Below are 8,925 nucleotides of genomic sequence, written 5' to 3'. Positions count from 1 at the left end.
ATATAAAATACATAAAGATAAAAATTTGAATACATATCTTTATAAATAACTAATTTTACTAAAATTGTGTATCGTTCCTGAGGATAACGATTTGAAAAGTCGCTTCTTATATTTGTTACTAGATGGCTTCCCAACATTTCTTATTCGCAATGTTTTCAAGGTTTTTTTCAACTAAATTTTCTTTTAATAATTAATAAACTTGTAAAAAGTTGTTACACTTTACGATACAATATATTTTATAAATATGACTATAAGCAAATGGACTATGTTACCATTTTTGTACATTTGCAAATTGTACAGAGACTTCAAATGATACATTTACATAGACAGTGGTTAGTGTCATTTTATAAGCGTGGTTTTCATTTGCTTATAAAGAATGAATATTAAAAATTTAACGAATGTTTTTTATAAATCGACGAATGATTCAAATTAATGCGGATGTTAAAAAGTTATTTTTGACAGAGAATGATAGAAAATTGTAGGAGCATTAATATATAACACTCTCTCTTGTAACGTATAGGAAGAAAAAAAGCAATAAAAATAAAAATATGTTAAACATGAAATATTACGAAACGTACATAATATTAATGCAAAAATTGGAAAATCTACATCATTTAAAACATCTACCGAACTAGCCACTAGCCACGGCAAAAATGACGGGTTTAGTTTTCGTGCGGACTTTAAGTAGGCACCTCGCGTATTCCCACTACATACTCCGCCATACTAGTAGTGGGGTACCCCACCGTGATGCATTAAAAAGACTATATAGACCAGAATAATTCTATCATGCACTATTGTTCAATTCTTAATTTACGACATATTTTTGCATATGGACATTAAATAATATTTTTAACATTAATTTGATTTACAATTTTATCATTAACATACCTAACGTTTGATTCTTTTGCTTTGTATTCCATGCAGTACTTATATCGCTACATTTTATCGTTTTTTTTTAAGTATACGAAATAGAAAGGTATTGTTGTATCTAAATATTCCTTAAGCATTGTAAAATTCTTTAAGTATTGTCTCTATAAATTCAATATTCTGAATTTTCGAATTAATACCATAACAATTGTTGCAGAGTACTTCTATCTATACACCTGTTACATTATTAAATGTTCACGAATAAGAAACAGATGATTGTTATACGTTTATCACGTAAAGGACAAAGATGTCTTTCTTTTGTACGGCGATAGCATTGAACATACAAGGAAGTCAGAAATTTGCAGGTGTTTTTCTTCGACAATAAGTCGTTTAATATTTACACTTGCAAAACGCATTAAATAAATACATGAAACTACCACATGCTATTGCACGTACTAAATGAAATCTGTCATATCTCCCAGATATAATTAAAGAATTGTAAAAAGAAAATATATTTAAGATACTCGAGACTGATAAAAATGCACGTACCCTGGCAAAGACACGTGATCAAAGGCAAATTTTCCTGCAGCTCTTATCTATGCTTCTCTTTTTAAAGAAATCTGATCTTTTCACTACTGAAACCTTTCATTTCAACAGTTGCATTCACACGTTAATCTATACAATAGAATCTCTTTATAGTAACATTTTTCTTATGCTCCCGCTACAAAATCCTACCCATCGATCAAAAACGTTTTACGACGAAAAATTTGTTTAAAACAATAACAACCAGAAAATATTCGGTGCAAATGCTAAATCTCGAGCATATGAGCACAATTCTATTCGAACAATGATCTAGATAAAAATTCATCTGGATAGCTCGCAGCACCATGGGCAGTTGTGGTGGGGATGATGTTGTTAGGGAGATTGCTGCTCGTGGCCGATACCAGAGGTCTGTTCGCGTTCCCGTTCAGTCGGTGCGTGCTAGCGGCTCGTGTTGCGTGTTCCTAGTTCACTTCTTTCCCCGTCGTCGTCCTCGACACACGACCTGCCGCTTCATTCTTCTTCATGCGTGTTTCGTTCACGGTTCGTCCTGTACGATCTTCAAATACCCCGTCAAAATATCACGGTGTGACGTCGAGAAGTGTCGGAGGAGACTCTGTGCTTCCGGGCACCCGATATCGATCCCTGGGACAACGATCGCGAGTCGAGAGGTAGGTTCGATTCTGCAGCAGGTGCCACGCCAGTCGAGAAACACGTGGACCAGTCGATCGCTTGTTGACAGCAGTTTCCTCTTCGGTACATCGTGTACCTATATGACTCGTCAAATTTCGCTCGTGGTTGATGGGTATGATAGATGGTGCGTCGGTCAATAGGTCGCGGCATGATGGGTATCGGGAAAGTCGAACAGTGTGAAAATCCTCTTTAACGATAGAATTACCGACTCGTTTCGCGGGTTTTAGAAGGAGATGCACCGATTGGTCGCTAGCAGCGTGGCAATGTGCGTTACTTCTTTCGATTTCGATTGTGTTCTTGCAACTGAATGTTATCATAGTAAATGAAGAAAGGTACGTACTGTTCATTTGTCAAGAATATTTTATTAATAGGATTTTCGAGGGAAAAATGTCGATAAACGAAAAAGTTGAAGAAGAACAGTAGGATGGTAAACGGTGAGTGAGGGATTGTGAACGACGCGAATTAGGCATGCAATCGTGTCAATGATTTTAAGAAGAATCTGCGTGAAAAAGAGGTTAGATTCGGGACTTCGTTATCGCGTCGCGACCTTATGTAATATTTATATTTTTTTTTATTTTTAGAACGCGGTGCTAGGCCCAGACGATCATAAATTTTCTTCGTACCATTGACATTGACAATCCTGCCCGGTGTGGCGCGATACCGGCGGATCATTTTACCGAAAGTTCATTACTGAAATTTGATATTTTTTCGCTGCACGTCCTGCACTATTTTTTTTCCAAATATTCTACGCAAAATAGTTCGTATACAGTATAGTACGCTGCTTGGTATTTCTTCAATGAAATCTTCGACAGTGAAATCGTTTATTTCGAAAGAGTGATAGGATTTTCGAAACGTTTTTTGTCCTAAGGTCCTTACATACTCGTGGTTACTTTTGCAAATAAGAAAATTAATAAATATTTCAATTGCGTTCACTTTATAGAAAACACAAAAGTTTCTGTCACGATAATAATTAGGTTCTATTTTCAATCCTCCTTTGTCTAGTTAATAGATACATTTCTTTTTCGTTTGGCAGTATTGACATTTTTCTTTAAAAAGTTCGTTTGAAACACACTCGAAGAATTAAGAAATTTTCTAAAGTAAATAGCAAAATGTAACATCTCTCACCACGTGTTTCTCGGCATTGTGTAAACAATACCACTAAATTGACATTGCCAATGTTTACACTGCTTAATCCAATACAGAGATTTTCAAAAACACTCGTTTAGTGTAAAGAACATAATAGAGAACATTCTAAAGACAATTCTCGATCTGTGCTTCATTCAAGAACATACTCGAAAACACAAACTTACAGATCACTTCTTTCAATTCGAGACGATTCATCGTACTTTTCTTTCATTAAGAAAACATTGATTTCACGATCAACAAAAAATACAATTTATTCCCTATTTTTCACGATCAACGAAACATCTGAAAGCTAATTTTTTCATTCAAGATATTTCGTCTGTCATCAAGTTTACAAATTTACCGTTCGTTATTGGGTAATAAAATTTTATAGCAGTCATGTTCGCGAGACGTTAGAAGAAGCCAAGGTTGCACACAGAATCGATCCATCTTTTTTTTTATTTAGATGTTTCTTGGTATCCCGAAAACTAAAGGGTATGGTTGACTTAAGTCTGTTTTCGTTCACGTTATTTTCGTGCTGGTATTCCTCGTGCGTACGGCGTTTCTGTAAACTCTCAATTTATTTTCTTTTTTTGTGTTTTTCTAAATTTTGCCATCGCCACGAGTTGTCTGCCACGTTAAAGGAAAGGTCAACGATGATACGACACGCGAAAACCAGATATAACAGTTTATCGCTCATTCAGTAAAATTTTTGATTGCGAATTGAAAAAGTCCAGTTTTCAATTCGTGCGACTTTTGCCGACGTTTCAACTGAAATTTCGTTATACGATCAAATTTTAGTTTGTATACAGTCACGCGTGTCTCCTTGAACGATACATCGAAATAATAACAGTGCGAGGGAAGGTGATTTTATACCAAGAAAAATATTTCCTTCAGTCGAGCCATTTTTTCTTTTGAAAATAGTGTACTTTCTTCGAAGATACTTAAAGGTTTGCAGTTTAACCCCTTAACGTATGATTTCTTTTCTGACTATGCATCTAAGCGTCAGCCATTTAATGTTCCAGTACTGTATCATGTAACAAAAGCTAATCTGTTACAGATTAATTACATTTAGGAATTCTTCATCTTAGAAATTAAAACGAAAGTTAGGATTACAATGAATTCTTCTCGCTAATATAACTATTTTTCTCACATCTTCACCAGAATCTCTGTCACGAGTCTGATACGTTATTGTAGGTTAAAGGGTTAATCTATTATTCGTTGTAACAAAATTTATAAAAGACTCAATTGTAATTATATTTAAAAGTTGCTGTTAAGGTTAATAATTTGAACAACTTTTGTTCACACTTTTCTTCTTCATTTCCTAACATTTGTGCAACACGTTTATATTGAATATTAACGGTAGTAAATTCTTGTCATGTCTAATTTATTTTCTGACGAAAGTCTGACACAACACGAACTTGATTATTCTAACAATATTCGGAGCAATGTCATCTTGTAATTGTTTGTACGAATGCTAGTAAATTACTTGTTAAAACGTTTGTACGAGATAAGATTAGTCGACAAGTAGCCCGTTTCCCTAATAGTGAAATAAATGTTTTATCGTATCGTGAAGCAACTTGTACAAACTTTACGAAAGTATTACACGAAGAAAAATGATTCGATTGCATCGTGCTTATCCAAACTTCTTCTAGAAATCGTTCTGAAAAATGTTCAAAATTCATATAATCAACCAAAACGAAAGAAATTGAATATACAAAATTCTACTAATTTTTACATATTCCTTCGAAATTGTAAACATTTGAAATCGATCAAAATTTTGCATATTGTACGAATATATGCATTATTCGCCTTCGTTTCGTCTATTACTGTACATTTCTATAGAATCGTAAAAGACGGTTGCAAGAAGTGAAAAATTAGTCGCAAAAATCATACCTCTTCCTCTTTATTCCTTTTTCTGTCGTTTCGGGGACTTCGCCTGTAAATTATTCGCATTCTCGTGCATTAACATCGAAGGTCGCGAAGAAAGGTTACACGAGCTTCGCAGGTTCTTGTAACCGACTCCCGAAGTTAATTAAAAATCGATAATAACAGGCGGAAGTTGACCGGCGTTATTTCGAGAAATATATCATGTGTCATTTTATGTCACGTTCCAATTTCTTTTTAGTGTCATGAAAATGACTCTACGCAATTATTCCTTGTGCTCAATTAATCATTATCGTTAGGCACTTATTATTAACTGTAAGATAATTACTACGTTTATTATTAATTTTTTGCTTATCTATTGGATAAACTGATGCGTCACTCGTTTAGAGTTTTCGATGGAATAGTGTAGTAATTTTCACGAAATGTGACAGTTCTTTAATCTGGCAGTAGTACTTGCTTATGTACATCCATGAATCACAGATTTCTATCTCAATTTGCCAGGAAAATAAAACTTTCTCTAAAACGAAGGATAACGAGTCTCCTTCGTTTCCTTGTAAGATCGATCGATAAAATGTTCCCTGTGTTGATTATCATTCACAGAAATGGCGTGAACGAATCATTTTTATTTGAAATAAATACAAATATATGGCAATTTTTTTAAGGCCATATTTGCTACCTTCGATCTTTTCAAGTATGTCGACTCCCTGATAGATTTTGATTGTTCTACTTCGTTGCTATTACTACAATACCGGCCCTCTTTCCAGACATTTATTTTTAGTTCGAATATTGTACACATAGAGCGTGTCATAAAAGTGCCCCCTTGATTCTTGACTTTACACGACGTATATTTCCTTTTGAACTAACAAACGGAACATTTTTAACACACGTATATTCTATATTAGTCGAATTTCATTAAAAGATTGGGTCCCAACGGAGCAAAAACATTTTAGCGTATTTAATATCGTGGTTGCAGAAGGGATGGAAAATATTTTAATTGTCCGCTATTATTCGCTAGAGATAAATAAAATACCTACAATATCGAGCAAGATTCTTAAAAATTTAATACGAAATAAAATCTAAAGAAATGTATCACGTTATTAGTTGCAATTGTTCGTGAATAAGTATACCAAACGTGATATTGGAGTGCGTGGAAACAAATAACGCAATATGGTGAGAAATATCACGTATATGTTAACACTTTACCGACCGTTCGTTGTTGAACTCTTTTCGGGCTCCGTCTTTACTATCGTGCGGGAATATAAGCGCTTATTCTTACAGCTATACAAATTTCAAATTAAAATTCGTGACAGTGTCTACTATATCGTCCGCTTTCTCTTGTTATAGGGAAATTAAAATTAATAACATTAAAGAGCGGTAAGCGCTGGCAGCGAAAAGCCGATCAATAGGCTTCCCGGTCGGTAAAGTGTTAATTGTTATAAAAATTACCTACCTAGAACTTTCCATACACTTGAATTCTAAGTATTGAACTGTGAGATATAATACATCGAACAATACCCTCAAACAATTTCGTACACAATAACACGGTAATAAAATGAAATGTATTACCACCACCAAAGTTTGTGAAAATACTACCGGACGGCGTACAAAAATTTAATACAATTTTACAGTTTAATAACTCTTTAACACTCTCACTATTTTCTGCACACTACACGGTGGAAACCGTACAAAAAGTGACGTAAGATTTTCGACAATTCTACAAAAATTGAACCAAGGAAAATCTACGAACAAGTGAAACTCCATGAAAATTATCTACACGCGTGTAAATTGAACATTAGACGACGAAATGTAAGAAAACCGAGTAAAATCATCGAAAACGCAGCGGCGTGCGAATTCGAGCTCGTGCACCGTGTCGGTTCTCCGGTTCTCCGGCTCAGATCTCGGCGTTTCGACATTACGCGACGAGAGAGGCCTTCGTAAGCAACGAGACTGGCGCGTTCGTCGCCAATTTTGCATTCCGTAGCATTGCGAGGTAACGTGACACTCTTCGCCGATCTTAGATCCGAACGTATCCGTTCTGAATTCGTTAATACCCCCTAGCGACGATCCACGCACAGTACTACTTCCTCTTCGTCAACTGGAAACAGAGTCTACCGATCGTTCGTACACACGGCTTCGTTTTAGTTCGGGCATCGTATACCAATTTTATGTCAGAAAATATTATTCAATTGACGAATATTAATGGACGATGGAAAATGTTATTCTTCGCGGAACTTTCGAGGTCGCGGGCATTTTTTCAAGCAGAAATTTATTAGTTTTCATTGTATAATAGGATTAACCTTGAAAGAGCGCAAGTCCAAAAATTGTGAAATTCCAGTTTCCCATCAAAACTATGAAATAGTTATTTCACAAAACTGATTTTACACATATTTGAACATTAACTCAAGTGAACTCACAGATAAATAATGGACGTGTGTACTTTCAGATTTACCGACTAAAGGCACTGTGAAAGAAAAAACAATGTTAGCAACAATAGTAACGATAATGAAAGTAATTATTACAGGAAATAATAGTGAAAAGACACTTTAGTACTTTTTGTTTAATCATTTCTGTCACTATTAGCTGTAACTGGCCAATGTAGAATTGTGTTATAAAGTTCGACGTGTTCATGTAGGATCGATCGTATTGCTTTTTGAATATCTTCAATTTTTCTTACTTTAACCCCTTAACTTGCACGCTCGAGTTAATTCGAGCGCGCTAAACAGGCCAAACTGTGCACACTCGAGATAATTCGAGCGGCGTTGTATTTGATGCTGCTATAATTTTTCACACTCGAATATATTCGAGAATTGAAAATAACAATGTGAAAGCTAAGAAAAAGAATCGTGTTATTGATATTTATCATTTACATAGGATTGTAAGCTATAATACTTATTAGTATTATTTTTGTTGTAAAAGTATAAATAAATATTTTAACTGATAAAAATGTTTTTCACGAAATAGTAATTCGAAACGAAAAATAAAAAAGTCGATGGACGTGTAACATTGCAATATTCGGCTCTTTTCTGCAATGTGGATCAAAATCCAAAATTAAACTAAAAATTTTGATTAATTTTGAATTTTTTATATTTTTTTGCCAAAACAATGTTCTAAAGTTTGTTTTTTTTACATTAAAAAAATTGATTTTCTTTGGCCGGTTTTTTTCAAAAAAACTGTGCGTTAAGGGGTTAATCAGATTTCCTGGTTCGTTGTAAGCCAAGGAACAATGCATTGCAATAACTGTTCTTGGATCTTAGTTTCATTATTTACGAAAAAAGCTGCACCTGTACCCCTTTAATAATAAACGATTCAATTGTTTTGTTAATAGTTGCAGGTAGTTCGTTCTTAGAAATTGTCTTATCAACTCTGCTCAATTTATTAAAATGAGCTTTTAGTTTGCCTTTATGTCGTGTATATGTACATACACTACCGGCCAAAAGTTTGGAATCACTGAGCATTCCAATTTACAGAAAAATTTACAGAAAAATGTCGAGCGACTTTGAGAATTTTTGATCGTTCGAATCAATCGATACGAGATAAATTGATAAATGTAGAATTGAGATAAACTTGAAATCTGTAAAAAGTTAGCAGCAGATTTAATATCGATGAAAAGTGGGAGGTGATTCGAAACTTTTGCCCGGTAGTGTATTACTCATAAGAGAGTGAAAAGACTTTTTCGTTGAGGCAAAGTTAAAATTGGAGTGAAATTTTTGGGATCCTTGGTGACAGTTTGATCCAACGTCGGGGTCGTCGCACGATAAGAAGACAGTACGATGTCTACCCCGGTCTTTTATATTAAGGCCTAGTTCGGTGCCGCAG

This window comes from Habropoda laboriosa, unplaced genomic scaffold (genome assembly GCF_001263275.1).
Source record: "Habropoda laboriosa isolate 0110345459 unplaced genomic scaffold, ASM126327v1 scaffold89, whole genome shotgun sequence".
Lineage (NCBI taxonomy): Eukaryota > Metazoa > Arthropoda > Insecta > Hymenoptera > Apidae > Habropoda > Habropoda laboriosa.
The sequence above is the reverse complement of the archived record's forward strand: the minus strand, read 5'-3'. Positions refer to the sequence as shown.